Here is an 11,686-nt window from a genome sequence, read left to right as displayed (position 1 = left end):
AACACCAGAAACTAGTTGCAACTCCTGGACAGAGGCGAGAGGGGTCAGTAAGTCGAGCGGGGTCATATTTCAGGGCCCAATGTGTGGTAGTAGCTGAATCTTAAATCACGCATACAGATCTCAGTGCTTAGGGACGGCCTCAATGAAACAACCCACCATGTACTCCTACATGGCCTCTCATCGATACCTTTACCAACATGTTCAACGCATCCCTCACATTACCGGCATAAGCATTTCACTCTAGCCCATCACCCAGATGAACCAGACCTGACACACAACTCTAAGCATAGCAGGCATAGCAAGGTAAGAACCACATACATGGCTCAATCAACTCCTACACATGCTAGTGGGTTTCATCTAGTTACTGTGGCAATGACAGGTCATGCAGAGGATAAGGTTTCAACTACCGTAGCACACAGCAGTTTGAATCGCGTTGTCTTAATGAAGTAAACAAGAGCAGAAGTGAGAACATGGGTTTGTATCGGAATGATCAATGGTTGCTTGCCTGATGGAGTGGTAGTGGGATACTGCCCTTCAGTTGGATACTCGTGGATATCCTCGGAGGTAGAACCTACCACGAAGAACACATCGTAATACAATCAACACATGACGATATGCAACAATATGATGCATGCTATGACATGGCAATATGAATGTGTCTTGGCCTAATGCAAGTTATATTAGAAAGGAATGAACTCATTTGAATCAAAGATTCAAATATTAGCTCATTAAACATGGCCTTAATAGTGCTTTTCCTTATTCTGCCTAAACAGCAAGGTAACTTGTTTTGTCATGCATGAAACCATTACAGTTGGATAGATTGAATTTTTCTGATAATTTTTCATATATAATTTATCTCATTTGGAGCTATGGTTGAATTTCTATGAATTTTTGAAGTTTGAACTATTTTCTGGAATTTCCTGAATAAGAATAAATCCAGAAATTCAATTACTGCGTCAGCATTGCGTCAGGGTGACGTCAGCAGGTCAAAGGCGCCAGCCCAGGTCAAACCTGACTGGTGGGCCCCTTCTGTCAGCCTCTCAGCTAATTAGCAAAATTAGATTAACACTAATTAGTTGTCAGTGGGGCCTGGGCCCACATGTGAGTGACTGATTTAATTAAAAATAATTAAGACTAATCCTAATTTAGTTAGCCGACCGGCCCCACCTGTCATAGACTCAGGGGGGGTCTTCCTGGGCCCACCCAGGGGTCAAACTGGGTCAACTCGCCGGCGGCTCGACGCCGGCGAGGCCCGAGACGGCGGAGGGCTTCGGATTTGGTCCTTCGGTGACCAAATCGACGGCGGAGACATGCTACGCGTAGCTGGGGCTCGTGCGCATCTAGTGGGGCAAATGGGAGGAGCTGGGGTGGAGCGAGCTCGCCGGAATCGAGCTCGTGGCGGCGGTCGGAGTTTGGGCGAGGTCGGTTTCGAGGCTACGGTGCATGGGAGGAAGAACTGGTGGTGTTTACGGGTCCCTGGTGCTGCGATGAGCACGGTGAGGCGCTCGGACGCGTGCTTGCACGGCCTTAGCCATGACGGAGGCATGGCCGGCGGCGAGGAGCGCTCGGGCTCGGAGGGGGCGGTGGCTACGAGGCGTAATCGAGCACGGGAACTAGGGGGAAAGGAAGAGGAGCTCACAGCGGAGTCGGAGAGGGGGTCAGCGGGATCGGGGAGGTCCTGGCGGCGGCGAATTCGACCGGAGATGGCTCGGGTGCCTGAGGTTGAAGACGAGGGCGAAGGCGGCGATGCAAGGCCTCCGGCGATGCGTGGCTCAGTGGGGAGGACGAGGGAGTCGAGGCGGAGCTAATGGGCTCGTCGGAGGGGCGAGGGGGTGTCTGTGGTGGCAACTACGGCGATCGGCGGCAAGGTACGCGCTCGACCATCGCGGGAGAGAGAGAGGGAGACGAGGGGGAGAGTGAGCGAGTGCGAGAGGGAGACGTGGGGGGTCGCGTGGCACTTCAGGGCGTCTCCCGGGCGTCGGCGGAAGCAGGAGGTGGCCGGCGTGTGGCCGCGGGCGCCGGCCACGCGCTCCGCGTCCTTCTGGCGCGAGGAGGACGACTGGCAGTGCCAGCAGGCTGGGCCGAGCCAGGTGGCTGGGCCAGCACAGGTAAGGCCCAGGTGGGCTTCTTTCTCCCCTTTTTTTTTATTTAGTTTCTGTTTTCTATTTAACTACAACTGTTTAGCTTTAAATAAAATACTAAAACATTTCCAAAAATCCTGAAAATAAATGTGGCCTCTGCTTAGATTATTTCCAACAGGAAACATTTATTCCCAGAATTATTTGAGCATTTAGATTATTTTATAGCATTTAAATGCCCAAATTCAAATACTTATGATTTAATTCAATGACCTTCTGTTGACCTAGAAAATTGTGCACCAATTTTGCCAGAGGTTCTAACCTAAGACAAAGAGGGTGAACTTTTTAGAAGGGCATTTCAGGTTCATTGAAAATATTTTTAGTAAACCCTAGTTGTTTCCAAGGGGGGGTGTGTTGGGGGTTCTGTCTTCCCCAATTCAAATTTAAGAGGAATTTAAACATGATGCACATTCTAATGCTTGAACTAGCTAGGGTGTTACATCCTGCCTGCATCTACTACTATTACTCCACTCATCGACCGCTATCCAGCATGCATCTAGAGTATTAAGTTAAAAACAGAGTAACGCCTTAAGCAAGATGACATGATGTAGAGGGATAGACTCATGCAATATGAAGAAAACCCCATCCTATTATCATCGATGGCAACAATACAATACGTGCCTTGCTGCCCCTACTGTCATTGGGAAAGGACACCGCAAGATTGAACCCAAAGCTAAGCACTTCTCCCATTGCAAGAAAGACCAATCTAGTAGGCCAAACCAAACTGATAATTCGAAGAGACTTGCAAAGATAACCAATCATACATAAAATAATTCAGAAAAGATTCAAATATTATTCATATATAGACTTGATCATAAACCCATAATTCATCGGTCTCAACAAACACACCGCAAAAAGAAGATTACATCGAATAGATCTCCACAAGAGAGGGGGAGAACATTGTATTGAGATCCAAAAAGAGAGAAGAAGCCATCTAGCTACTAACTATGGACCCGTAGGTCTGAGGTAAACTACTCACACTTCATCGGAGAGGCTATGGTGTTGATGTAGAAGCCCTCCGTGAACGATGCCCCCTCCGGCGGAGCTCCGGAACAGGCCCCAAGATGGGATCTCGTGGATACAGAAAGTTACGGGGTGGAATTAGGGTTTTTGCTCCGTATCTGATCATTTGGGGGTACGTAGGTATATATAGGAGGAAGGAGTACGTCGGTGGAGCAACACGGGCCCCACGAGGGTGGAGGGCGCGCCTGGGGGGGGGGGGGGGGGCGCCCCCTACCTCGTGGCCTCCTATTTCTTTTCTTGATGTAGGGTCCAAGTCTCCCGGATCATAATCTTCCTAAAAATCACATTCCCGAAGGTTTCATTCCGTTTGGACTCCGTTTGATATTCCTTTTCTTCGAAACCCTAAAACAGGCAAAAAACAGCAATTCTGGGCTGGGCCTCCGGTTAATAGGTTTGTCCCAAAAATAGTATAAAAGTGGATAATAAAGCCCAATAATGTCCAAAACAGTAGATAATATAGCATGGAGCAATCAAAAATTATCGATACATTGGAGACGTATCAAGCATCCCCAAGCTTAATTCCTACTCGTCCTCGAGTAGGTAAATGATAAAAACAGAATTTTTGATGCGGAGTGCTACTTGGTATAATTTTAATGTAATTATTCTTAATTGTGGTATGAATATTCAGATCCGAAAGATTCAAGACAAAATTTCATATTGACATAAAAATAATAATACTTCAAGCATACTAACAAAGCAATTATGTCTTCTCAAAATAACATGGCTAAAGAAAGTTATCCCTACAAAATCATATAGTGTGGCTATGCTCCATCTTCACCACACAAAATATTTAAATCATGCACAACCCCGATGACAAGCCAAGCAATTGTTTCATACTTTTGGTGTTCTCTAACTTTTTCAATCTTCACGCAATACATGAGCGTGAGCCATGTACATAGCACTTATAGGTGGAATAGAATGGTGGTTGTGGAGAAGACAAAAAGGGAGAAGATAGTCTCACATCAACTAGGCGTATCAACGGGCTATGGAGATTCCCATCAATAGATATCAATGTGAGTGAGTAGGGATTGCCATGCAACGGATGCACTAAGGCTATAAGTATATGAAAGCTCAACAAAAGAAACTAAGTGGGTGTGCATCCAACTTGCTTGCTCATGAAGACCTAGGGCATTTTGAGGAAGCCCATCATTGGAATATACAAGCCAAGTTCTATAATGAAAAATTCCCACTAGTATATGAAAGTGATAACATGAGAGACTCTCTACTATGAAGATCATGGTGCTACTTTGAAGCACAAGTATGGTAAAAGGATAGTAACATTGTCCCTTCTCTCTTTTTCTCTTTTTCTTATTTGGGCCTTTTCTCTTTTTTATGGCCTCTTTTCTTTTTTTCTTTTTTTTCGTCCAGAGTCTCATCCCGACTTGCGGGGGAATCATAGTCTCCATCATCCTTTCCTCACTGGGACAATGCTCTAATAATGATGATCATCACACTTTTATTTTTCTTACAACTCAACAATTACAACTCGATACTTAGAACAAAATATGACTCTATATGAATGCCTCCGGCGGTGTACCGGGATATGCAATGAATCAAGAGTGACACATATGAAAGAATTATGAATGATGGCTTTTCCACAAATACGATGTCAACTACATGATCATTCTAAGCAATATGACAATGATGGAGTGTGTCATAATAGACGGAACGGTGGAAAGTTGCATGGCAATATATCTCGGAATGGCTATGGAAATGCCATAATAGGTAGGTATGGTGGCTGTTTTGAGGAAGGTATATGGTGGGTGTATGATACCGGCGAAAGCAGTGCGGTATTAGAGAGGCTAGCAAAGGTGGAAGGGTGAGAAAAGTGTGTATAATCCATGGACTCAACATTAGTCATAAAGAACTCATATACTTATTGCAAAAATCAAAGTGTGATGATCATCTAGCTACTAAACCATGGACTCAACATTACTCATAAAGAACTCATATACTCATATACTTATTACAAGTTATCAAAGCAAAGTATTATGCGCATGCTCCTAGGGGGATAGATTGGTAGGAAAAGACCATCGCTCGTCCCCGACCGCCACTCATAAGGAAGACAATCAATAAATAAATCATGCTCTGACTTCATCACATAACGGTTCACTATACGTGCATGCTACGGGAATCACAAGCTTCAACACAAGTATTTCTCAAATTCACAACTACTCAACTAGCACAACTTTAATATTACCATCTTCATATCTCAAAACAATTATCAAGTATCAAACTTATCATAGTATTCAACACACTCATAAGAAAGTTCTAGTATTAATCTTGTGTACCAAGCATATTAGGATTTTAAGCAAATTACCATGCTATTAAAGACTCTCAAAATAATCTAAGTGAAGCATGAGAGATCAATAGTTTCTATAAAACAAATCCACCACCGTGCTCTAAAAGATATAAGTGAAGTACTAGAGCAAAATTATATAACTCAGAAGATATAAGCGAAGCACATACAGTATTCTAACAAATTACAAATCATGTATGGCTCTCTCAAAAGGTTTGTAAAGCAAGGATGATTGTGGTAAAATAACGAGCAAAGACTCAAATCATACAAGATGCTCCAAGAAAAACACATATCATGTGGCGAATAAAAATATAGCTCCAAGTAAAGTTACCGATAGAAGTAGACGAAAGAGGGGATGCCTTCCGGGGCATCCCCAAGATTTGGATTTTAGGTGTCCTTAGATTATCTTGGGGGTGCCATGGGCATCCCCAAGCTTAGGCTCTTGACACTCCTTGTTCCATAATCCATCACATCTTTACCCAAAACTTGAAAACTTCACAACACAAAACTTAAAGTAGAAAATCTCGTGAGCTCCGTTAGCGAAAGAAAATAAAAGACCACTTCAAGGTACTGTAATGAACTAATTATTTATTCTTATTGGTGTTATACCTACTGTATTCCAACTTCTCTATGGTTTATAAACTATTTTACTAGCCATAGATTCATCAAAATAAGCAAACAACACACGAAAAACAGAATCTGTCAAAAATAGAACAGTCTGTAGTAATCTGTAGCTAGCGCAAGATATGTAACCCCAAAAATTCTAAAATAAATAGCTGGACGTGAGGAATTTATCTATTAATCATCTGAAAAAAGAATTAACTAAATATCACTTTCTAAATAAAAATGTAAGTAGTTCTCGTGAGTGCTAAAGTTTCTGTTTTTTTACGGCAAGTTCAACAAGACTTTCCCCAAGTCTTCCCAACGGTTCTACTTGGCACAAACACTAATTAAACACAAAAAACACAACCAAAAAAGAGGCTAGATAAATTATTTATTTCGAAACAGGAGCAAAAAGCAAGGAATAAAAATAAAATTGGGTGGCATCCCAACAAGCGCTATCGTTTAACGCCCTAGCTTGGCATAACAAGCAAGAATAGATCTAGGTATTGCCATCTTTGGTAGGCAATCCATAAGTGGCTCTCATAATAGATTCATAAGGTAATTTAATTTTCTTTATAGGAAAGTGTTCCATGCCTTTCCTTAATGTAAATTGGAATCTAATATTTCCTTCCTTCATATCAATAATTGCACCAATCGTTCTAAGGAAAGGTCTACCAAGAATAATAGGACATGAAGGATTGCAATCTATGTCAAGAACAATAAAATCTACGGGCACATAATTACTATTTTCAACAATAAGAACATCATTAATTCTTCCCATAGGTTTCTTAATAGTGGAATCCGTAATGTGCAAATTTAAAGAGCAATCATCAAAATCACGGAAACCTAACAAATCACACAAAGTTTTTGGAATCGTGGAAACACTAGCACCCAAATCACATAAAGCATAGCATTCATGATCTTTAATTTTAATTTTAATATCTGGTTCCCAGTCATCATAAAGTTTTCTAGGGATAGAAACTTCCAATTCAAGTTTTTCTTCATAAGATTGCATCAAGGCATCAACGATATGTTTAGTAAACGCTTTATTTTGACTATAAGCGTGAGGAGAATTTAGCACGGATTGCAACAAGGAAATACAATCAATCAAAGAGCAATTTTCATAGTTAAATTCCTTGAAATCCATAATAGTGGGTTTAGCAACATCTAGGGTTTTAATTTCTTCAATCCCACTTTTATCAAATTTAGCATCAAGACCAACAAATTCCGAATTCTTAGAATGCCTTCTAGGTAAAGGTGGATCATATTCAGTCCCATCATTATCAAGATTCATATTGAAAAACAAAGATTTAATAGGGGACACATCAATAACTTTTAGATCTTCATCATTATTTTCATAGGAACTAGAAGAACACGCTCTTATAAAGGCATCTTTCTTAGCACGCATCCTAGCGGTTCTTTCTTTGCACTCATCAATGGAAATTTTCATGGCTTTGAGAGACTCATTGATATCATGCTTAGGTGGAATAGATCTAAGTTTCAAAGAATCAACATCAAGAGCAATTCTATCAACGTTCCTACCGAATCATCAATCTTAAGCAATTTTTCTTCAATCATAGCATTAAAATTCTTTTGCGAAGTAATAAATTATTTAATATTAGATTCAAAATCAGAGGGCATCTTATTATAATTTCCATAAGAATTGTTGTAGGAGTTACCATAATTATTAGAGGGATTACTAGGATAAGGCCTAGGATTAAAATTTCCTCTATACGCGTTGTTACCAAAATTGTTCCTACCAACAAAATTCACATCCATAGATTCATTATTATTCTCAATCAAAGTAGACAAGGGCATATCATTAGGATCAGAAGAAACACTCTTATTAGCAAATAATTTCATCCATCTTTCCACTCAAAACATTAATTTCTTCTATCGCATGCACCTTTTTATTAGTAGATCTTTCAGTATGCCATTGAGAATGATTAACCATAATATTATCTAGGAGTTTAGTAGCTTCACCTAATGAGATTTCCATAAAAGTGCCTCCAGCGGCTGAATCTAAAAGATTTCTAGAAGCAAAATTCAATCCGGCATAAAAAATTTGTATAATCATCCACAAATTTAAACCATGAGTAGGGCAATTATGTATCATTAATTTCATTCTCTCCCAAGCTTGTGTGACATGTTCATGATCAAGTTGCTTAAAATTCATAATATCGTTTCTAAGAGAGATGATCTTAGCGGGGGGAAATTACTTAGAGATAAAAGCATCTTTGCACTTATTCCATGAATCAATACTATTTTTAGGCAAAGACGAAAACCAAGCTTTAGCACGATCTCTAAGCGAAAAAGGAAATAGCTTCAATTTAACAATATCATTATCCACATCTTTCTTCTTTTGCATGTCACCAATGTTGGGGATATCGCTTATCGGGAACATATCGGTCGACCCATGATAAGGGGTAAATCGGCCAGTTTATCGGCATATCGGCCGATTTGTCGTCATATCGGTTGATTTATCGGCCGATATATCTTATCGGTCAGACACTGGTAAGCGATAAATCGAACGATTTATCGGAATATCTTGAACAGTGCATGTCACACAAATCAACGAAGCTATTTAGATGGATAGCGGCATCTTCACTAGGAAGGCCGGAAAACGGATCTTTCATGACAAGATTCAGCAAAGCAGTATTAATTTCACAAGATTCAGCATCGGTAAGAGCAGCAATCGGAGTGCTAATAAAATCATTGTTGTTGGTATTGGTGAAGTCACACAATTTAGTATTATCTTGAGCCATCATGACAAGCAAGCAAACTAACACACAAGCATACAAAAAGCAAGCGGGCAAAAAGAGGCAAATAGAGAAAGAGAGGGAGGATAGAGAGAGAGATGGTGAATAAAACGGCAAGGGTGAAGTGGGGGAGAGGAAAAAGAGAGGAAAATGGCAAATAATGTAATGCGGGAGATAAGGGTATGTGATGGGTACTTGGTATGTTGACTTTTGCATAGACCTCCCCGGCAACGGCGCCAAAAATCCTTCTTGCTACCTCTTGAGCACAGTGTTGGTTTTCCCCGAAGAGGAAGGGATGATGCAGCAAAGTAGCGTAAGTATTTCCCTCAGTTTTTGAGAACCAAGGTATCAATCCAATAGGAGGCTACGCGCGAGTCCCTCATACCTGCACAAAACAAATAAATCCTCGCAACCAACGCAGATAGGGGTTGTCAAGCCCTATGAGGCCACTTACGAGAGTGACATCTAATAGATACGATAAAGATAATATTTTTGGTATTTTTGTGATAAAGATGCAAAGTAAAATAAAGGCAAAGTAAATAACAAAGGAAATAACTAAGTAGTAGGAGATCAATATGATAAAGATAGACACGGGGGGGCATAGGTTTCACTAGTGGCTTCTCTCGAGAGTATAAGTATTCTACGGTGGGTGAACAAATTACTGTTGAGCAATTGACAGAATTGAGCATAGTTATGAGAATATCTAGGTATGATCATGTATATAGGCATCACGTCCGAGACAAGTAGACCGACTCCTGCCTGCATCTACTACTATTACTCCACTCATCGGCCGCTATCTAACATGCATCTAGAGTATTAAGTTAAAAACAGAGTAACACCTTAAGCAAGATGACATGATGTAGAAGGATAGACTCATGCAATATGAAGAAAACCCCATCTTGTTATCCTCGATGGCAACAATACAATACATGCCTTGCTGCCCCTACTGTCACTGGGAAAGGACACCGCAAGATTGAACCCAAAGCTAAGCACTTCTCCCATTGCAAGAAAGATCAATCTAGTGGGCCAAACCAAACTGATAATTTGAAGAGACATGCAAAGAGAACCAATCATACATAAAAGAATTCAGAGAAGATTCAAATATTATTCATAGATCGACTTGATCATAAACCCACAATTCATCGGTCTCAACAAACACACCGCAAAAAGAAGATTACATCAAATAGATCTCCACAAGAGAGGGGGAGAACATTGTATTGAGATCCAAAAAGAGAGAAGAAGCCATCTAGCTACTAACTGTGGACCCGTAGGTCTGAGGTAAACTACTCACACTTCATCGGAGAGGCTATGGTGTTGATGTAGAAGCCCTCCGTGAACGATGCCCCCTCCGGCGGAGCTCCGGAACAGGCCCCAAGATGGGATCTCGTGGATACAGAAAGTTACGGCGGTGGAATTAGGGTTTTTGCTCCGTATCTGATCGTTTGGGGGTACGTAGGTATATATAGGAGGAAGGAATACATCGGTGGAGCAACAGGGGGGCCACGAGGGTGGAGGGCGCGCCTGGGAGGGGGGGGGGGGGAGGCGCGCCCCCTACCTCGTGGCCTCCTGTTTCTTTTCTTGACGTAGGGTCCAAGTCTCCCGGATCATAATCTTCCTAAAAAAGCACGTTCCCGAAGGTTTCGTTCCGTTTGGACTCCGTTTGACATTCCTTTTCTTCGAAACCCTAAAACAGGCAAAAAACTACAATTCTGGGTTGGGCCTCCGGTTAATAGGTTAGTCCAAAAAATAGTATAAAAGTGGATAATAGAGCTTAATAATGTCCAAAACAGTAGATAATATAGCATGGAGCAATCAAAAATTATAGATACGTTGGAGACGTATCAAGGCTGTTGTCACCCCCGCAACACTGACAATAAGCAAACCATGAACATATTGCAACACCCTACAACGGGGCCCCTCACATTTGCGCGAGACGGAGTGCACTGTAGGACAACACCATAAATAAAGCATACAATCATACCAACCAAGATCATGATTAACCCACAGGACAAAACGGATCTACTCAAACATCATAGGATAACCATAGATCATTGGGAAATAATATATGGAGTTGAGCACCATGTTTAAGTAGAGATTACAATGGGGAGAAGGGGTGTTACACCACTACATAGAGGGGGAGAAAGTTGGTGTTGACGGTAGCAAGATTGTAGATGTAGATCGTCATCATGATCCTTGCCCCGGGGGCACTCCGGCGCCACCGGGAGAGAGGGGGAGAGAGCCCCCCTTCTTCTTCTTCCTTGGCCTCCCCCTAGATGGGAGGCGGGTTCCCCCTCTGTTCCATGGTCTCCATGGTGGCGGAGGGCCTTGGATCTCCCTCTCTGTTCTCTTCTATTTCACGTTCCCTAGATCTGACCGAAAACCATTTCTTATATTCCGAGAGATCCGTAACTCCGACTGCGCTGAGATTTTAACACGATTTTTTCTGGATATAAGCTTCCTTGCGCCCGAAGTAGAGTTCCAACTGACGTTTGAGGAAGGCACAACCCACCACCACGCGCCAAGGGCCTGGGGCGCGCCCTGGTGTCTTGTGGGTTGTGTGGGCCTCCGTTTGCGGTGATTCCAACTCCCAAAAATCACATATATTCCAAAATAATTCTTTGTAAAAATTTATTGTTGTTCGACTTCATTTGATATGGATTTTCTACGAGATAAAAAACATGAAAAAAATAGGAACTGGCACTAGGCACTGGATCGATAGGTTAGTCCAAATAAATCATATGAAATGTTGCCAAAAGTATGTGAAAGTTGTATAATATTGGCAAGAAACAATAAAAAATTATAGATACGACGGAGACGTATCACCCAACCTCAAGTACTTTTGGGTGTTCGGTTGTAAGTGTTTC

Source organism: Triticum urartu, chromosome 6 (assembly GCF_003073215.2).
Source record: "Triticum urartu cultivar G1812 chromosome 6, Tu2.1, whole genome shotgun sequence".
NCBI lineage: Eukaryota > Viridiplantae > Streptophyta > Magnoliopsida > Poales > Poaceae > Triticum > Triticum urartu.
Note: the sequence above shows the minus strand (reverse complement) of the source record.